Below are 12,164 nucleotides of genomic sequence, written 5' to 3'. Positions count from 1 at the left end.
CAAGATGCCCATATATTTTGCATTAAACACAGTGCATTAAATTAAAAATGAAACTTAAGTTGTTTGGTTAATGGCTTTCCCAGGCCTGAGGTTGAGACCAGACCACTGATCCGTCTCTTCAAGAATGTCAGCTGGTTTTGCTGCTTGCCACAGACACTGTTTAGCTATTATGTGGCACATGAAGCACTTTTATTCATTCTTAAACCTAATGTCCAATTAAGTGAGAAAGGGGATTCATTAAATAATTTAAACTAGATCCAAATTAAAGGGCAGTTCTCTCAGTTGTACTTGCAAAAGAGTCCAATTCAACTGAAAGAATCATTTTAAACCAACATTTGTTTGGGATGTTCTCTGATATAGGTAATTTTAAATCAGCTCCATTTATATCATCTTTTCATAGGTAACTTAAGAAAATCTAGCCTGTGGCACCCACATACAACATTTTCTCCCTGCTAATGAACTAAACTTAATTCTTGGAAAAATTACATGAGTTTTGGTCAAAATTATATGTTCAGCTTTTACTTATGAGGACCTGTTACACTGGAAGATGAGTCATATTCATTGCCAAGACGTGAGAAAAAAAAACCCTTGAGTGCCATCTGGAAAACTGGTCGGTTGTAGACATCATTTATATCAGTTTATTCTTAGAAGAGCTGAGAAAAGAACTCAGAACGTTTGACCTCTACTTCCGTACATTTCTACCTCACCTGCTTAATAATTTGCCAGGAAGACCTGTAGCCCAGAACTGAGCCATAGGAAATGCAGTTTAGAGGGTTCCAGTCAATTAACCCACCAGGTATTTGCAGAATGCATTATTGTGCTAGGGAAGGCAAGAAGAGAAAATTAATCTCCTGTTCCTGAAAGTTGGTTTCTCTAAGTTTGTATGCAGTTCTTAATGCCAATTGGAAATGTAACCTGTTAAAGGTGGCAGAAAACCTGCAAATATTTCTCTCAAGTCCAGGCCTTGACCCAGGCCACTGGGGCTTCTACAATAACTTCCATCCTGCACATTCCACTAAGGGAGGAGACCACCCCTCCCATTGTCTTATGCCCAATTTCTGCCTCCAAAGAAAGAAGAAGTAAAATCTAAAAGGCAGAAATGAAATCCACAGGCAGACAGCCTGGCGCCGCACCCTAGGCCTGGTAGTTAAAGATGGACCCCCTGACCTAATCGGTTATGTTATCTATAGATTACAGACATTGTGTGGAAAAGCACCGTGAAAATCCCTGTCCTGTTCTGTTCCATTCTGATTACCGGTGCATGCAGCCCCCAGTAACGTATCCCCTGCTTGCTCAATTGATCACAACCCTATCACGCGGACCCCCTTAGAGTTGTAAGCCCTTAAGAGGGACAGGAATTGCTCACTTGGGGAGCTCGGTTGTTGGAGACGTGAGTCTTGCCGAACCTCCCGGGTGAATAAAGCCCTTCCTTCAACTCGGTGTCTGAGGGGTTTTGTCTGCGGCTTGTCCTGCTACACCACTATGCCCTTTTCCAAACAGTGAGTCCAAAGAAAAGTACATAAAAATCATCCTTTCAGCAGGCCTTCCTCGGATAACCTAAGTCCCAAGTTCACTTTCGTGACCACCTGTAAAACTCTCTGGGCTGAGGGAGCTGTTCTTACGGGCTAATTTGTGCCTTAATTAACTGGATGGGAATTATATCTACCACCTTTTTCAGGTGCAATTTCACAGACAGACTTTCTGGGCTTTGGATTTGTCTTTTCCTCTCTTCAGTCAATGGAATAATAATGAAAATAGTTATCATTATTACTTACAACAAAATACTTATTTCTAGGTGCCCTCTTGATACTGAGCAGATAATTAACACAGCCCTCCTCCCCCGCCAGGGAAAATCAGGCTGGGGCCAGCCCAAGCCAGAGCCCCCTCTTCATGCTGTTCCATGCTGCTCCCAATGCTGGTTTCCAGCTGCTCCCCTTCACAGGGGTTGCCAGCAGTGTCTTCTGGCAACTGTTCCTCCTGGGGCATCTCTCATCACAGCTGCACCTTCCACTTTGCCTGTCCCTTGCCCCAGTCCATCTTGGGAAATTTTCAGCTGCTCCAGTCTGTGGCTTCTCTTGCCTCCAAGAAGAAGTCTATAACTTCCCAGGAGCTGGAAAGCTTCATTTACATTCTCAGCACCACCTCCAGAGAGTGACTTCCCAAAGGGTCCACTCAGTGTCTTCTAGAAGCAGCTACAAAGGTCTGCAGTCCCTTTAACAAACATTAAGAGAAAGAAAACCACAGTGACACATATTAAGAGGGAGATGGCTACACAGCATTTTTACCTGCATATTTATTTTCACTTTCACAAAAGTCATACAAGGTAAGTGGTGTTATTTTATAAGTGAAGGTCGTGACAAAAAGCCCCAAATTATTCTTGTGTTCCTCTGCCCTCTCTTTCACTTTTGGAAGGCATAAGGAAACCTAATTACTCCACTCTTGTCACTTCTTGCCCCAAATCATCCATGATTCCCCAGAGTCTGCGGAATAAAGTCCTGATTCCTTACCGTAGGGCACAAGGCCATATACAATATGATTAAGCCTGCAATATGATTTCCCATTTTGTTTCCTAGTCCTCTCTTATATGCATGCTGTGATATAGGCAAAGTGAATTCCTGACTGCCTCCCACTTACCCATGTATGACAGACACCATGATGCTATGAGAAAAGCACTGGATTTGGATACAGACAGATTTGTTCAGATCCCCAACTCTGCCCTTAACTAACTGTTTTACCTCAGAAAAGTAACTAAAGCTCTCTGAGCCCCAGTTTTTAAAATCAATGCATTCATTAAAAAATACTTATTGGTGAACAAAGAGACCTAGTTCTTGTAGCTCTGCAGCTCACCCTCTGGGTTGGAGTGGAGGGATGGGGGAGTTGCTCAATCTGGGTGCTGGTCCAGTGAGTGGTGGGCAGTCAGAGGGAGGTACAGAGGAGAGAACTGAAAGACTTTGAGTAGCTGGAGGCTGGAGGTGCAATGGAGAATGGTCCCAAATGAGGCTGGAGAAGGAAGCAGAGGTCGGATTATGAAGGCTTTTTAAGCTTTGTTCAAGAATTTGGACTTTATTGGAAGGGAAATGAAGAGCAATCACAGGGTCTTAATCAGAAGAATGTGACCCAGTTTGCATCCTACAAGGATCTCTCTGGCTGCTGTGTGGGGAATGGATTGGATGAGAATGGGTGGGAGGGTAAGACCAGGAGCAGCAAGGCCAGCCAGCAGAAGGTGGTTGCAATAGTGCATGAAAGATCGTGTGGCCTGGACCAGGGCCAAGGCAGTCAGGCACCAGGAAAGTGGGTGGACTCCAGGGATGTTTAGAGGTTGGGATCAACAGGGCTGGATGATGCTGATGGGCAGAGTGGGGAGAGGCAAGAATCATGAGCAGGACTCAAGCTTGGGCAACAGAATGGACAGTGATGTTATTAACTGAGATGGACACACAGGACACAAGGTTGCTGGAGCGAGAGGAGGCAGAAAGAAGTGATGAGTTCAGCTTGGACATTTTGAGTTTGAGGTGGTTATGGGACAAACAACAATACCACTCCATGGGGTTCTTACAAGAATTAAGTGACATAACATACGCAAAATTCTGGCACCTGATGGATATCCCCCAAAGTGTAGTTTTCTTTTCTGTTTCTCAAACCATTTCCCTTGCCTGGAATGCCCTCTTTCTCATTTCCATAAGTGCGAATATAACCCATATTGCAGAGCCCATCTCAAAAGTCACCTTCTAGCACTTCCCCAACCTTCCTAGTCAGAAGCTTTCCATACTCTGACCTCCCAGAGCATATGCTTGACCTTGCATTGCAGTTATTTGTAGCTCTGTCACGTTGCTCCTATAGCTATGGACATTTCATTAATGATAGAACCCATGCCTGATTGACCCCTGACCCTCACATTGGCATTTGGTAATAAATAATAATATTTATATAATAAGAAAAGAATTGTTATGTATATAATATATATTGCAATATACCATTTATAATGTATAGTCTATTATAATAAAATACAATCATATTAATGTAATAATTCAGGGAGCCAATACAGTTATTACTGAATGAATATGTATATTTTGCCAGGCCATTTTTCTCCTGAAAGTAGTAGACAGTGGTGGGGAAAAGAGCGTCGGTTTCTGAATAAAACTAACTTCAGTAAATAGTTCTTTCATTTCCTAATAGTGTGACTTCAAATAAGTTACCTAATATCTCTGACCCTCAATTTCTTTATCTGGAAAATGGTAATAGAATTATCTGACTCTGGAGGTAACCATGGAAATAGATGAACTACAGTAAGTAAAGTGTCCAGGACAGTATCTGACCCTTCAACACTAAATTCTGGCTTCTTCACACTCCCACTGTTAGCATTCACTGAAGATCAAGGAGGAATGGAGAACCAAACACTAGCAATAAGAAGACTATATATATTTATTTCAAATGTCTTCAGATATATTTATTTAGTATGCTCACTTATAGTACAAATTTCTGGTATGTCTGCTGCTGTTATTAAGGCTGCAATACTTCATTCCATGGTCTGTTTTCATTTCCTATTATGTTATATGCCTTGCTTCCTCTTTGTCATTTCTGCAAATTTGTATAATATTCAGAAATGATAAACAAGGGCCATTGCTTTGATCAGAGTCTAACAGAAATCACTGATAGAAAGCTGGCCTGCCTATTGTTTAAAGAATCTTCTGAGGATGGGAGATGATGAAGTAGGAAACAGAACCAAATATTGACCAAAGGCAGCCACAGAAGTCAGAATGCCACCCTATCTAATCCGGACTTAAAAGAAACAGCAAAATGTGTAAAATTGAACTTGAGAGATGCAAAGGCTCAGAGATGAGGAGTAATTTGAAAATGTCTGCATTGGGGGATAAAAGGGATCAGTGTCTTCTCATTAATATCCAGATTGGCTTTATATTTTTCAGGATCAATCACATAATTAAATGTATACCTGGCAAATGATAGCATAAAATCATTTGTTTATAGTACACCGTATTAAGAAGTGTTTTTTAAAAGTTCAAAATAAAAGCAGGAATTATGGCCATGAAAGAAGAGCAGACACATCATTTATGACTTTTCCCTGTGTTTGCACTAAAAAGGCAAGATGATTCATTTTCCATGCAAAACATGCTTGAGATTGAGGAGAAAGTTACTGCCAGCAATTTCTGAATCTTCTCTGGGTAGTCAATCAAGGTATAGAATTTAGAACCAGGCGGCTCCCTCCCCAGTGGACCAACCTTCATCTGTATCTGTCCTTGTCAAAACAGATGCAATACCAAACCAGAAGGCAAGATCCTGGGCACCATTCCAGGTGAGTGGAGTGGAATTCTATGCACTGAACTTTGACCCTCAGCTTCACCCTCAGGTGTAAAACAGAGACAATGTAGTCTCTTGCCTATGTGTGCATGTTACCCAAGTGAAGGCATGGCTCAGAGTTTCTCTCACACTAATCATAGCTTTCAGAGATGGAGAGAGTATAATTCTAATTCTGCTGAAACAACCAGACAATCCTATCTGAGAAGAAAAGCCCTAAAATCTGTCCTTAGCCCAAGGTCACCCCAATTTTGGGCTCTCTCCTTGCCCTATCAGCTCCCCTTTGAGATCCCAACATGCCTTACAGTTGAGGCCATATGGGTCATGTCCTTTTGCATTATTTTTCCTGAAGAAGGTCCACAGTGTCAATGCTGTTACTTTCTTCTAAGGCAACATTACAATCATATTTTAATGAACTCATTCTCATCAGCTTTCTTTCTTAGTTGATGTTTTCCTTTGGGATTTGTGTGGTCTTACAGAACAAGACCTATGTCCATTTTACCTACTGTGCAATTATCAATGGCATTTTAATAAAGATAATTTAAAATCTCACATCTGCTTCTGGAGTTCTTGGAGATTAGTTTTCAGGAATCTGGAAGGGAGGGCTTCTGAGCTTCCACTGGCAACCACTCAACTTTTATGACCTCGGTGGGTGGCAAAGGGGGTGTAGAGGGCTGTTGCGGTCAGAGACAACCCTTCTTGTCACTATATCTGTCTTTCTTTTAGGGTTCTGGGGAAAAAAAAGCCAGGGATCAGCTAAACTTCAGCCCTACCCAGGCCACAACTCCCAGTAGCAGAAGACTGCCAGAGCTCAGACACACAAGCACTCGGTGGACAGAAGATGCCTGAGCTGAGTAGTGGGGCAACCCCACCATGGATATTGTCATTTGGGGAGGGCAAGCTGGACTCATATAGCTTGGGGACAGCCAATCCTATTGCCAACTTAGTTTAAAATCCAACAACAGACTGTCAGCTTACAAATGTCTTTAAACCTGACTGGGAAATAAGAGCTCAAGTTTTCTCAACAAGAAGGAATCATGGGTTTAGAAAGGGCCATGGGAATACACAGCCAGTTCTCTGCCTTCTGCATCTCCTAGAGAGTTATGCTTCTACCCTGTGTTTAGAGCTTCAGAGAGCAGAATATTTTGCAGGCACCCAGCACCATCCAATTTCTTTATTCAAGAATGGTTTCTTGAGCACCTACTATGAGTTCAGGAAGTAACAACTAAATGTTACTTTTACCATCTGGCTAAAATTTTTTACAAGACACTTCAGCCCCTTGCTCCCTGTTTTGGATTAGAATACAAGAATTTCTGAACAAGAAATATCCTGGAAATTGAATTCAAACCCTTCTTTTTAGGGGTGAGGAAATAAAGCCCAGGAGGCTAGGTGAATTTTTCAGTGTTCCAAAAGCAGATATGACAGAGGTAAGATGTGAGCGCAGGCCTCCTAGCTCGCTGTGCAGTGTCGTTTGCCTGCTGCTTGACATTTCTTGCAGTGTACCCTGGCATGAGCTTCACCGAGTCCTCACAGAAATACACTGAAGCACCCAAACATTATTTTCCCAGCAATCAATAAGACTTTAGGTCTGCATTGTGTTATTTGTGGGGCCCCTAGGCACTTCTGTCTTTGTGGGCCTCTTCCTCCATTAAAAAAATAATAATAATTTAAAATTCCATTTAACAACTGAGCTGGGATGAAGCTGGACATACTCATATTATATATAAAAACATTTTCTTTAACCTGAAAGTTAATTTTTTTCTTCTGATTTTAAAAGAAATTAAAACATCTTCATGGACCCCTAAAAGTCTTGTGGGCCCTGGGCAGCATGCCTCCTACGTTAATGGATAAGTCAGTCCTGCACTCACTAAATGCAAGTCACAGAATCCCTTCCTGGAAAGGAGACTGAGAAATGTAAAGATCTTTCCCATCAGCCAGCACATAAGAATGCTGGAGAGAAAGGATGCACATTTTTTCAGGAGTAGTGGATCTGCTTCCTTCAGAAATGGTAAAGACTGGCATTTACTAAAATAAAAACTGTGCTAGTCACAGATCATTTCCTCCATCAGTGTCTCTCCACTAAGGAAACCCAGATGCAAACATTTTGGTTGAGTCACGCCTGTAAATTCTCCTGCCCTCTTTTGCCTAATCATTTCTAACAACAGCCAACCATTCCAGGGGCTGAGATAATAAGCCCATCTTCAGCAAGGTAATATCTTATTTCACTCCATCATCAGTTATATGATTGGTGTCATCTTTCTTAATAAAAAGCCATTGCTAGAAGCTATCTCCACTAAATACTCTTGACATCACTTCCTTTAATAGAGCTTAAAAGTTATAAAATATTTAAGCAGCAAAGCGTGACAGCGCATTTATTACTCTGGGCCATTCATTCAGCTCTCACTCCTGGTGTGAGGAAAGATGCTGAAGGCCAGTCTGTTGCCTGCCTCCCCTGGAGCTTGAGGGCAGATGCTGAAGGCTACCTCATCGGGAAAACTAATTTACTACCAACATTGGTCTTAAAAATAATTACTAGATGGAAAAGCATCAACACAGATGATTACCATAAAAATAAACTGACCCCCCGACAGTGCCACGTGTCTGGCTCTCTGTCCTCTGATTATTCTATAATATTATAGTCTCTCTGTGCCAGTGAATGCTAACTTATTTGAGTGAGGCCCCCTTAAGCAAGGCAAAACACTGTGTGTGCCACTAACATCACCTATTCCCAATTTTCAGTGGAGAAGGAACTGGATGATCACAAGAACTGAAGAGAAACTAAATAGAAACCCAAAAACTACGGTGCAGCATTGCACACACACAAAACAAGCTTTGAACAGAAGTAAGACTAATAGAAGTTGATTAATGGTAGAACAGCAATGAAAAGCCACAATCATCCAAAGCAAAACTCATATTCTGTGCTGATAAGGATGCATTCTTTCTCACAAGTTTCAAGAATTCCAGTAATCTATAAAAGGGTTCTATGCCCAGTAGGAACTTTTCCAAATAAGTAAGTCATTTTAATAGCATAGCTATTATGCCTTAGTTGGCTCTCCTAATGTGTTAATTTATGACTATCAAATTTCAGTAAGCTTTAATACTTCAGTTTGTAAGTTACTAGAAATTAGTTGTAAGTGGAGGAGCCAAGATGGCCGAATAGGAACAGCTCCGGTCTACAGCTCCCAGCGCGAGCGACGCAGAAGACAGGTGATTTCTGCATTTCCATCTGAGGTACCGTGTTCATCTCACTAGGGAGTGCCAGACAGTGGGCGCAGGTCAGTCGGTGAGCGCACCGTGCGCCAGCCGAAGCAGGGGCGAGGCATTGCCTCACTCGGGAAGCACAAGGGGTCAGGGAGTTCCCCTTCCAGGGGTGACAGACGGCACCTGGAAAATCGGGCCATTCCCACCCGAATACTGTGCTTTTCCGAAGGGCTTAGGAAACGGTGCCCCAGGAGAGTATAGCCCGCACCTGGCTCAGAGGGTCCTACGCCCACGGAGTCTCGCTGATTGCTAGCACAGCAGTCTGAGATCAAACAGCAAGTCGGCAGCGAGGCTGGGGGAGGGGCGCCCGCCATTGCCCGGGCTCGCTTAGGTAAACAAAGCAGCCTGGAAGCTTGAACTGGGTGGAGCCCACCACAGCTCAAGGAGGCCTGCCTGCCTCTGTAGGCTCCACCTCTGGGGGCAGGACACAGACAAACAAAAAGACAGCAGTAACCTCTGCAGACTTAAATGTCCCTGTCTGACAGCTGTGAGGAGAGCAGTGGTTCTCCCAGCACGCAGCTGGAGATCTGAGAACGGGCTGACTGCCTCCTCAAGTGGGTCCCTGACCCCTGACCCCCGAGCAGCCTAACTGGGAGGCACCCCCCAGCAGGGGCAGACTGACACCTCACACGGCCGGCCAGGTACTCCAACAGACCTGCAGCTGAGGGTTCTGTCTGTTAGAAGGAAAACTAACAGAAAGGACATCCACACCAAAAACCCATCTGTACATCACCATCATCAAAGACCAAAAGTAGATAAAACCACAAAGATGGGGAAAAAGCAGAGCAGAAAAACTGGAAACTCTAAAAACCAGAGTACCTCTCCTCCTCCAAAGGAACGCAGTTCCTCACCAGCAACGGAACAAAGCTGGACAGAGAATGACTTTGACGAGCTGAGAGAAGAAGGCTTCAGACGATCAAATTACTCCGAGCTACGGGAGGATATTCAAACCAAAGGCAAAGAAGTTGAAAACTTTGAAAAAAATTTAGAAGAATGTATAACTAGAATAACCAATACAGAGAAGTGCTTAAAGGAGCTGATGGAGCTGAAAACCAAGGCTCGAGAACTACGTGAAGAATGCAGAAGCCTCAGGAGCCGATGCGATCAAATGGAAGAAAGGGTATCAGCCCTGGAAGATGAAATGAATGAAATGAAGCGAGAAGGGAAGTTTAGAGAAAAAAGAATAAAAAGAAACGAGCAAAGCCTCCAAGAAATGTGGGACTATGTGAAAAGACCAAATCTACGTCTGATTGGTGTACCTGAAAGTGACGGGGAGAATGGAAACAAGTTGGAAAACACTCTGCAGGATATTATCCAGGAGAACTTCCCCAATCTAGCAAGGCAGGCCAACATTCAGATTCAGGAAATACAGAGAACGCCACAAAGATACTCCTCGAGAAGAGCAACTCCAAGACACATAATTGTCAGATTCACCAAAGTTGAAATGAAGGAAAAAATGTTAAGGGCAGCCAGAGAGAAAGGTCGGGTTACCATCAAAGGGAAGCCCATCAGACTAACAGCGGATCTCTCGGCAGAAACCCTACAAGCCAGAAGAGAGTGGGGGCCAATATTCAACATTCTTAAAGAAAAGAATTTTCAACCCAGAATTTCATATCCTGCCAAACTAAGCTTCATAAGTGAAGGAGAAATAAAATACTTTACAGACAAGCAAATGCTGAGAGATTTTGTCACCACCAGGCCTGCCCTAAAAGAGCTCCTGAAGGAAGCGCTAAACATGGAAAGGCACAACCGGTACCAGCCACTGCAAAATCATACCGAAATGTAAAGAACATCGAGACTAGGAAGAGACTGCATCAACTAACGAGCAAAATATCCAGCTAACATCATAATGACAGGATCAAATTCACACATAACAATATTAACTTTAAATGTAAATGGACTAAATGCTCCAATTAAAAGACACAGACTGGCAAACTGGATAAAGACTCAAGACTCATCAGTGTGCTGTATTCAGGAAACCCATCTCACGTGCAGAGACACACATAGGCTCAAAATAAAAGGATGGAGGAAGATCTACCAAGCAAATGGAAAACAAAAAAAGGCAGGGGTTGCAATCCTAGTCTCTGATAAAACAGACTTTAAACCAACAAAGATCAAAAGAGACAAAGAAGGCCATTACATAATGGTAAAGGGATTAATTCAACAAGAAGAGCTAACTATCCTAAATATATATGCACCCAATACAGGAGCACCCAAATTCATAAAGCAAGTCCTGAGTGACCTACAAAGAGACTTAGACTCCCACACATTAATAATGGGAGACTTTAACACCCCACTATCAACATTAGACAGATCAACGAGACAGAAAGTCAACAAGGATACCCAGGAATTGAACTCAGCTCTGCACCAAGCGGACCTAATAGACATCTACAGAACTCTCCACCCCAAATCAACAGACTATACATTTTTTTCAGCACCACACCACACCTATTCCAAAATTGACCATATACTTGGAAGTAAAGCTCTCCTCAATAAATGTAAAAGAACAGAAATTGTAACAAACTGTCTCTCAGATCACAGTGCAATCAAGCTAGAACTCAGGATTAAGAATCTCACTCAAAACCGCTCAACTATGTGGAAACTGAACAACCTGCTCCTGAATGACTACTGGGTACATAACGAAATGAAGGCAGAAATAAAGATGTTCTTTGAAACCAATGAGAACCAAGACACAACATACCAGAATCTCTGGGATGCATTCAAAGCAGTGTGTAGAGGGAAATTTATAGCACTAAATGCCCACAAGAGAAAGCAGGAAAGATCCAAAATTGACACCCTAACATCACAATTAAAAGAACTAGAAAAGCAAGAGCAAACACATTCAAAAGCTAGCAGAAGGCAAGAAATAACTAAAATCAGAGCAGAACTGAAGGAAATAGAGACACAAAAAACCCTTCAAAAAATAAATGAATCCAGGAGCTGGTTTTTTGAAAGGATCAACAAAATTGATAGACCACTAGCAAGATTAATAAAGAAAAAAAGAGAGAAGAATCAAATAGATGCAATAAAAAATGATAAAGGGGATATCACCACCGATCCCACAGAAATACAAACTACCGTCAGAGAATATTACAAACACCTCTATGCAAATAAACTAGAAAATCTAGAAGAAATGGATAAATTCCTCGACACATACACCCTCCCAAGACTAAACCAGGAAGAAGTTGAATCTCTGAATAGACCAATAACAGGAGCTGAAATTGTGGCAATAATCAATAGCTTACCAACCAAAAAAAGTCCAGGTCCAGATGGATTCACAGCCGAATTCTACCAGAGGTACAAGGAGGAGCTGGTACCATTCCTTCTGAAACTATTCCAATCAATAGAAAAAGAGGGAATCCTCCCTAACTCATTTTATGAGGCCAGCATCATCCTGATACCAAAGCCTGGCAGAGACACAACAAAAAAAGAGAATTTTAGACCAATATCCTTGATGAACATTGATGCAAAAATCCTCAATAAAATACTGGCAAACAGAATCCAGCAGCACATCAAAAAGCTTATCCACCATGATCAAGTGGGCTTCATCCCTGGGATGCAAGGCTGGTTCAATATACGCAAATCAATAA

The sequence above is a fragment of the Pongo abelii genome, chromosome 15 (genome assembly GCF_028885655.2).
Source record: "Pongo abelii isolate AG06213 chromosome 15, NHGRI_mPonAbe1-v2.0_pri, whole genome shotgun sequence".
NCBI classification, from domain to species: domain Eukaryota; kingdom Metazoa; phylum Chordata; class Mammalia; order Primates; family Hominidae; genus Pongo; species Pongo abelii.
This window is presented reverse-complemented; position numbering follows the sequence as displayed.